Source organism: Staurois parvus, unplaced genomic scaffold (genome assembly GCF_062004578.1).
Source record: "Staurois parvus isolate SC_StPar_1 unplaced genomic scaffold, SC_StPar_1.0 ptg000184l, whole genome shotgun sequence".
Classification (NCBI taxonomy): Eukaryota; Metazoa; Chordata; class Amphibia; order Anura; family Ranidae; genus Staurois; species Staurois parvus.
Window position 1 is genome coordinate 727,200 of NW_028317980.1, and position 9,499 is coordinate 736,698.

General features: G+C 40.9%; 1 long non-coding RNA gene across 1 annotated transcript; it reads left to right on the plus strand.

The window, feature by feature from the left end:
* Window positions 1-687: 687 nt before the first annotated feature.
* LOC149462142 (uncharacterized) lies at window positions 688-7,556 on the plus strand. Its single transcript, XR_016312704.1, has 2 exons — window positions 688-6,497; window positions 6,578-7,556. It is a non-coding gene; the product is annotated as an uncharacterized LOC149462142 (long non-coding RNA).
* Window positions 7,557-9,499: the final 1,943 nt, after the last annotated feature.

A 9,499-nucleotide genomic window follows, 5' to 3' on the forward strand; every position in this document is an offset into this window, starting at 1 on the left:
TTTGTATAGTAAGTACATGCATGCTAAGTATTGTATATTTAAAACAATTCCAGATAATTATTATCCGTCACAGAGATCACACAGTACTCCCCTTGACAAAGCCTTCCAACTGCTTTTCTCTCCAGAAGGACAGCACCATCCCTGTTCAGGTATGCAGCAGGTATACCCGGATTGAGATGAAGGCCCAGAGATGACACCATCATTTGATTGAGATATATATATATATATATATATTTTTTTTTATATATAAATAATTTTTTTTATTAGTATATTAAACATCTTTTTATATATATATATATATATATATAAAAAAATAGATATAATATAATTTTTTATATATATATATATATATATATATATATATATATATAATTAAAAAAAAATATATATATATATAATTTTGCACGACTCTATCCATTTCTGCTGCCATCCCTGTTCAGGTATCATCCGATTGAGATGAAGGCCCAGCGATGACACCATCATTTGATTGATATATATATATATATATATATATATATATTTTTTTTTTTTTTTTTTTTTTATATATATATATAAATAATTTTTTTTATTAGTATATTAAACATCTTTTTATATATATATATATATATATATATAAAAATATATATAATTTTTTAATATATATATATATATATACTGTGTGTATATATATATATATATATATATATAATTAAAAAAAAAATATATATATATATATAATTTTGCACAACTCTACCCATTTCTGCTGCCATCCACTCTGTGACTAACCAGAAAATTCCAATGAACAGCACAAGTGATCACCACCAAATGCTTTCCTCCTGCTTGTAGCTAACCCAGATGACATGATTCTTCCAGAATACTCTTTTCTGGTAGATCTTTATTGACTGCGCCTAGTTGCAGTTAGTTAATGTACTTTTTTTTAAGTAAAAAGGTACTTCTTGAATATACTGTTGGTTATATACTATGGCATGTCAAGAATTCACACAAACTTTTAAGAGCCAGTTCACACTACTGCGTTTCAGTTGCTTTCTTTCTGCATCCAAAAAGCACAGGAAATAGATTATATCGTTGTCAATGTCATAGTTCACATTATTATTATTATCATCAGTGCTTACACTTCCAGTGCGTTCCGGAAAAAAAAAAGTAGAACGGGCTGCATTTTTCCTGCACATAACTGTACTGGAACGCAGTAAAACGCATAAACAATGCACTGGAATGCATATGTCCATGTTTAAATTGAAGAAAAAGAGAGGGGAAAAACATACTGGAATGCATCAAAAATGCGTTTCCGCATGTGCGTTTTTGATGCGTTATGCATCTGGACTGCTTTTCCATGGTGTGGCCCTAAAATTTACTGATGGTTTCCCTTTAAAAGTTCCTAAATTGGTTCAACAGGCTCCTGTATCTTGTTTATTATGCAAATCTTTAAAAAGTAGTTGTCTGATCAGATACATTCAGTTTTCTGTGATAGACTTCATTCACTAAGCTATAAACATTTATTACTTTTTCAATGGAAAATTTACATTTTGTCAATTGTAGCAAGACTAGACAGTTTGTAATTTATCATTTCTAAGAATTAGCTTTTGATTTCAATAGACAGCCCACAATGATTTTCTATAACTGCTTCCATTCAAGGGAAGGTTTTCATTCCCCTGCTCCTGTAATTCTGCCTCTCCTAGATGTGTGCACAAGGGCCACACCTGCTTTATGGTATATTTCATCCCCTGCAATGATCTTAGGTTAACTGTACTAATCAGGGGCGGACTGACAACTCATGGGGCCCCCGGGCAATAGGGGATCATGGGGCCCCTGTGTCCTTGCCCAAACTCAAAAAAGCCTATGAAAAAGGTACCAGGGGCATCTCATGGGGCCCCCTACTGACCCCAGGCCCTCGGGCAGTGTCCGAGTTTCCAAATGGTCAGTCCGCCCCTGGTACTAATAGATTCATCATTTTAAAGTTAAGGATTGGGGCTTCAGGCCGGTCTGCTGACATCACAGGTCCTTCCGTTTCTGTAGCGGGTAGTCTGCTGCATTGAACGGTGCTCAAGTAATGACATGTGGGACCTCATGGGTGGGTCCACGACAGCTTGGCTTCATAAGGAGTGGGTTTAATGGAAGACTGGTGACTTAGTGGCAGGAAGGAGATATTTGAAGATGAGTATTGCAGCTGCTAATTATGTTTTACCAATACTGGGCTACTTCTTTTAAATATTTTTTTTTCTTGCTGAAGGCCACCATTGAGGATCTGTCCAAAAGGGATTTTTTTTTCAGTTTACATTTTCCCATTATGTCCATAGCCTATTGAGAGAATATGAACTATGAATATTTCATGTATAGCACTTAAGGCAAGCAGATGACCAAAACCAAATGGCACGTGTCTATTGACTTGCTTGGCCACGCCTATAATGTGATCTCTCCTGCTCTGGAAGAAGGGAGATCATGGTTTTCACACAGCTGAATGAACCAGAGGAATAGCACTTAAGGCAAGCAGGTGGCCAAAACCAAATGGTCCAAGCCTGTTGCCACTCATAAAATGTCTCACCTTACTTGGCCATGCCTATAATGTGATCTCTCCTGAATGAGAAGGAGAGATCATGTTATAAACACAGCTGAATGAACCAGAGGATTAGCACTTAAGGCAAGCAGGTGGCCAAAACCAAATGGTCCAAGCCTGTTGCCACTCATAAAATGTCTCACCTTACTTGGCCATGTCTATAATGTGATCTCTCCTGAAAGAGAAGGAGAGATCATGTTATACACACAGGTGAATGAACCAGAGGAATAGCACTTAAGACAAGCAGATGGCCAAAACCAAATGGTCCAAGCCTGTTGCCACTCAAAAAATGCCTCACCTTACTTGGCCATGCCTATAATGTGATCTCTCCTACTCTGAAAGAGCATGAGAGGACACATTATAGGCACGACCAGTAAGTGATCTCCCATACTCTGGAAGCGGAAGAGAGATCAGGTTATGCACACTGCTGAATGATCCAGAGCAGGAGTCTCCAGACTTTATAAATGAAGGGCTAATTTACTGTCCTTTTAGACTTTCGGGGGGCCAGACTGTGGCCAGTGGGAGAAGAAAATGTCCTGGCATCAATGAGAGTAAATAATGCCTCATCATTGGTATTAACAGGAGATATAGTGCCCCATCACTGGTATGAATGGGAGGAAGTTTCCCATTGCTGGTGTCAGTGGGAGGAATAGTGTCCCTTTGTTGGCGTCTGTAGGAGGAATAGTGCCCCATCATTGGTGTCAGTGGGAGGAATAGTGCCCCATCATTGGTGTCAGTGGGAGGAATAGTGCCCCATCATTGGTGTCAGTGGTTGGAATAGTGCCCCATCATTGGTGTCAGTGGGAGGAATAGTGTCCCATCATTGTCGTCAGTGGAAGGAATAGTTCCCCATCTTTGGTGTCAGTGGAAGGAATAGTGCCCTATCATTGGTTTCAGTGGGAGGAATAATGCCCCATTATTGGTTTCAGTGGGAGGAATAATGCCCCATTATTGGTGTCAGTGGAAGGAATAGTTCCCCATCTTTGGTGTCAGTGGAAGGAACAGTGCCCCATCATTGGTGTCAGTGGGAGGAATACTGCCCTATCATTGGTGCCAGTAGGAGAAATTGTGCCCTATCATTGTTGTCAGTAGGAGGAATAATGCCCCATTATTGCTGTCAGTGGGAGGAATAGTGCCCCATCATTGGTGTCAGTGGGAGGAATAGTGCCCTATCATTGGTGTCAGTGGGAGGAATAATGCTTCATTATTGTTGTCATTGGGAGGAATAGTGCCCCATCATTGGTGTCATTGGGAGGAATAGTGCCCCATCGTTGGTGTCAGTGGGAGGAATAATGCCCCAGTATTGTTATCAGTGGAAGGAATAATTCCCCATCATTGGTGTCAGTGGGAGGAATAATGCCCTATTATTGTTGTTAGTGTGAAGAACAGTGCCCCATCATTGGTGTCAGTGGGAGGAATAATGCCCCATCATTGGTGTTAGTGGAAGGAATAGTGCCCCATTGTTTGTGTTAGCGGTGGGAACTATGCCCCACTGTTGCTGATGGGGGGGATAATGCCCCAAGGGCCAGATAAAAGCAGGGAAAGGGCCTCAGTTTGGATGCCACTGATCCAGAGTAATAGCACTTGAGGTAAGCAGATGACCAAAACCAAATGGAATTAGCCTGCTGCTGTTCATAAAACCTTCTGTTTACTTGGCCATGCCTATAATGTGATCTCTCCTGCTCTATTAGACATGGCAATCAGTGGTCTCTTCTGCTCTGTAAGTGATCTCTCCTCTGGAATAGCAGGAGAGATCATGTTATACACACAGCTGAATGACCCTATCATTTATAAACATTTGTTAATAAATCTGCAAACTTTTCAAAAGAAAATTAGTGAAAACTTTAATGTTACTGAAAGATTCACAAATGTGTCCTCCATTTTTTTTTTCCTCTTAGTTATCATTTTATCACGTTAAACCTGACTTTTGTTTCCCTTTGCTGAAACCTTTCAGAATTCCGATCTGTATACCCCCTGACTGCCTATGCCAGCCTCATTCTGAAAGAGATTGTGCGAGTCTTATATCATTGCGATGCAATATTTTGATGGTGTTTGTACCATGGAGTTTGCACATTGGATAGAAGGTGATCTGTACTGTTATAAAGTGTACCTGTGGCTTTACAATACATGGGAACCCTCTACTTATCGTAAATCGGACACTTCAAGGGACCTGTGTGCCAATTGGCTGTAGATGGTGAAGCGCTCCAAATGCTGGGCTGCCCTGATAGGCAAATACTGATAGGCAGTGTTTGCTGGCTCTGGATTGGCATCCTGGACTCCCCGTTGACCCATTATGGGCGACATCACTAACTACTAAGGAGGTGCTAGGCCAGAGCCAGCAACTGCAGGAGCTGGTCGCTATTTGCAGATTAGCGCATCCTAGTATCCGTGGCTCGTGAAATACCCTATAGCTGATCTAAAATACCAAGCCTGGCATAAATTTGATTATGTTATCCTACATATTATAAAGCCATAGCCTTGCTTTAGAGGGAACCTGCACTGAGAGAATGACGAAGGCGGCCATTAATGCCCTTCTTATCAAAATGCTAATTGCCTGGCTGTCTCTGGCCACTCTACTTTGAGTTGCTGGCCCTGAGAAAGTATGGCCTACCGGTCTATCTGGTTCAGTGACAAAGGAAGTATTAAATCCATTGTATCAACTTAGAGGTGTATTTATAACAAAAAATAGCAGAGCTATTCATCCTATGAAACTGCATGCATGTTGTTCGCTCTGTGTCAATGCAGACTAATCGGATGTTAGGCTATTTTCTCTCCAGGTTGAATGGTCTTCATAGAGTGAATCATGAAAATACCACATTATGGTCACTAGGTGACATTGATAATTATGTGTCTATGTCCTTTGATCATTGGCTCTAATTAGTGGCCATAACAGGGGCGAACTGAGAACTCATGGGGCCCCCAGGCAATAGGGGATCATGGGGCCCCTGTGTCCTTGCCCAAACTCAAAAAAGCCTATGAAAAAGGTACCAGGGGCATCTCATGGGGCCCCCTACTAACCCCGGGCCCTCGGGCAGTGCCCGAGTTTCCAAGTGGTCAGTCCTCCCCTGGGCCATAATGTGGTATTTTCTTGATTCACTTTAAGAAGTTTCAAAGGTTGAATAGCTTTGTATATGTTTCATAAATACACCCCTTGGAGTAGATAGCCATTTTTTTAAATGTTTTGGATGGAGTAGGGAGAGGTTAATACCCCTGTCATGTTTTTTTTTGCCATCTGTATACCATTAGGTAAAACTTCCTTTCACATCCCAAAGACACAAACCCTTATCTCTTGTTATGGGGACAGCTCTAACATTTTGGATTTCCCCTCTTCTTTTTCAGTGACAATGGCCACCAGTACAAATAGAGGGATGAATCTCTCTAATGGGGACTTTTTTTTTTTGGTTTTCCCTCTTCTTTTTTAGTCTTTACTGCTGCACTGAATGGTGCTCATGTAATGACATATCGAACCTCGGGGGTGGGTCGATGACATCCTGGACCCATGAAGTGGATTGAAGCCTCTGGCTGTCATTAATTTTGGAAAACTGGTGACATCTAGTGGCAGAAAGGAAATACTCAGGGGTATTGCCATTTGTTTGTTTCTTTGCTACCTGTGTACCATTAGGTAAACTTACTTTCACCTCCTGTCCCAAAGATACAACAGGAAGCTAGAGAAACTCTCCCTAAATGAGGGTGATTCCCCTCATTGTCCTTGACACAGGTGTCCAAAGATACAACAGGAAGCTAGAGAAAATCTCCCTAAATGAGGGTGATTCCCCTCATTGTCCTTGAAACAGGTGTCCAAAGATACAACAGGAAGCTAGAGAAAATTTCCTTAAATGAGGGTGATTCCCCTCATTGTCCTTGACACAGGTGTCCAAAGATACAACAGGAAGCTAGAGAAAATCTCCCTAAATGAGGGTGATTCCCCTCATTGTCCTTGAAACAGGTGTCCAAAGATACAACAGGAAGCTAGAGAAAATCTCCTTAAATGAGGGTGATTCCCCTCTGAGATTGTCCTTGACACAGGTGTCCAAATTGGAAGATTTCCCCTTACCTCTTGTTATAGGGACAACTCTAGAATGGTGGAATTCTTTTCTTTTTTAGTGACAATGGTCACCCGTACAAATAGAGAGATCAATCTCCCAATGGGAACTTTTTTTGGTTTCCCTCCTTTTTTCACATGACATATGGAACCTCGGGGGTGGGTCCAAGACAGCCTAGTCTTAGGAAGTAAGTTGAAGCCTCTATCTGCTGGGGAGTTTTTGTTTTTTGTTTTCCCTCTTCTTTTTTTAGTCGTTACTGCTGCACTGAATGGTGCTCATGTAATGACATATCGAACCTTGTGGGTGGGTCCATGACATCCTGGACCCATGAAGTGGATTGAAGCCTCTGGCTGTCATTAATTCTGGTAGACTGGTGACATCTAGTGGCAGAAAGGAAAAACTTGGGTATTGCCAGTTTTTTTGGGGTTTTTTTTTGCTATCTGTGTACTATTGGGCAAACGTCTCTTCCCAAAGACACAAAAGGAAGGTAGAGGAAGTTTTCGAAAGTGAGGGGAATTCCTCTCTTTGACTCTCTTCGGTACAGGTGTCCCCATTGAAAGATTTGTTCCCCTTACCTTTTTGTTTTGCGGACAACTCCAAAACTTTGGATGTCCCCTCTTCATTTTTCGGTGGCAATGGTCACCAGTACAAATAGAAGGTTAAATCTCCCCAATGGGGACACAGCAATAAAAACGTGACATAGGGTCTAACCCTTCTCCATTCTATCCACATAAAAAAAAATTGTCTGGAGATACACTTTTAACAACCAATGACTGGGCATTGTCTATAGAGGAGTTCATTAATGGTCGCCTTCTCAGTCTGGGTTTCCTTAATTCCCACTATGATAAAATTCTTGTACCTTATTATCCTGAATACATGTCTCTTGTCTGGCACTTCTCTATATCTAGAAATGCATTGTAAGAGGAAATTCTCTCTTTATTAAAGTTAATTGACGTTTTTAACTCTGTTGAGTGTTTTCTGGTTAGTCACCCTGATTGGACATTTAGTCCGGGACACCCAAGCCTGCCTGCGTTTTGGTAAGTAGCAAGCTCTTCAAACATGTTTGCTCGTTCCACATATCAGCAGGAAGAAGGGTCAGCCGCACTCCGGAGGATTGATGAATATACTGTATATTTATTGATCCATAGGACACACAGAACACCAGGACATGAATACAGGACCTGTTAACCACCTCCCGTCCGGCCATTGTATATAAACGGACGGACGGTGGCAGTGCAGGGTCGTGTGGCCATTTATAAACGGCCTCCGGACACAGTGGAACACCGATCGTTGTACGGGACCTCTGTGCGAGATCCCGATCATGTGAGTAGTAAGCAAAGATGTCACTTCTGACATCATTGCTTACTACGTGTGAAACCTGTGAATGATCACAGAGGTCACATGGTACAGGGCTATTCACAACAACCTTGTACCATGTGACAAGCTGTGACCAATCACAACTCTCACAGTATTTCTCAATGGCTGCAAGAATGCAGCCAGAGAGAAGGAGAAATGATTGCTTTTACAGCCTTTATGGGTGTAAAAGCAATCAGTGTAAAAAAAAAAAAAAAATCTTCATCACCCCCCACAAGTAGTACAGTGTCACCATGGTGTAATCAGTGTAAATCAGTGACATCATTGCTTACTATTTATTTATTTCAGGTACTTATATAGCTCTGTCAATTTGCGCCGCGCTTTACACATATATATTGTACATTCACATCAGTCCCTAACCCTCAAGGGGTGTACAATCTAAGGTCCCTAACTCACATTCATACATACACATGCTAGGGCCAATGTAGACAGGAGCCAATTCACCTACCAGCATGTCTTTGGAGTTACTACTAGTGAAATCTGTGAATGATCACAAACGTCACATGGTACAAGGCTATTCACTACAGCCTTGTACCATGTGACAAGCTGTGACCAATCACAGCTCACACAGTATTTCTCAATGGCTGCAAGAATGCAGCCAGAGAGAAGGAGAAATGATTGCTGTTACAGCCTTTATGGGTGTAAAAGCAATCCGTGTAAAAAAGAATAAAAAAAAAATCATCACCCCCCCCCCCCCACAAGTAGTACAGTGTCACCATGGTGACACTGTACTGCTAGGGTGACGGTATGTAAAAAATTTTTTTAAAAATAATAATATAAAAAAATGAAAGAAAAATGTTAAAAATTATAATTTTTGGTTATAAACTAATTTGGGTTTTTGTTTTTACTAAAAAGATAACGGAATAAATTTTGGCCAAAATTTATGATGAAATATTATTTATTTGCAAAATTTTATAAGAAAAACACTTTTTAAAAAGATTTTTGGACTTTTTCATTTACATAGCGAAAAAATAAAAATCCCTGCAGTGAATAAATTCCACCAAAATAAATCTTTATACATCTCAAAAAATGTAAAAAAATGCATATGGGTACAGTGTTGCATGACCGCGCAATTGTCATTCAAAGTGTGATAGCGCTGAAAGCTGAAAATTAGCCTGGACTGGAACGGGGTGAAAGTGTCCGGACTGGAAGTGGTTAACGCATTTCACAGGATCTCCTGCTTGATCATAACAAAGAAAACAACAAAAATGCTGATTTAGGCTCCGTTCACACTAGCTTTGTCAGCAGGCGTTTGGGAAGCGTTTTTAACCCATTCAAGTCTATGGTGCCAGTCCGTAAACGCCTGGCAGGCATTTGCGACGCGTTTGCGAGGCGTTTGCGGAGCATTAAGACCATTTAACTTCATTATAGGCGTTTGTGGTGCAGTTTTAACACTTGGCAATCGCCTATCAAACGCCTCAAACCCGCGCATAGGGCATTTGGGGAGCTTTAAAAACGCTTCACAAACACCTGTCTCCTGTCAAACGCTATAGAGGCGCTTGGTAAGAATTATGCTGGCCATACATGGTTC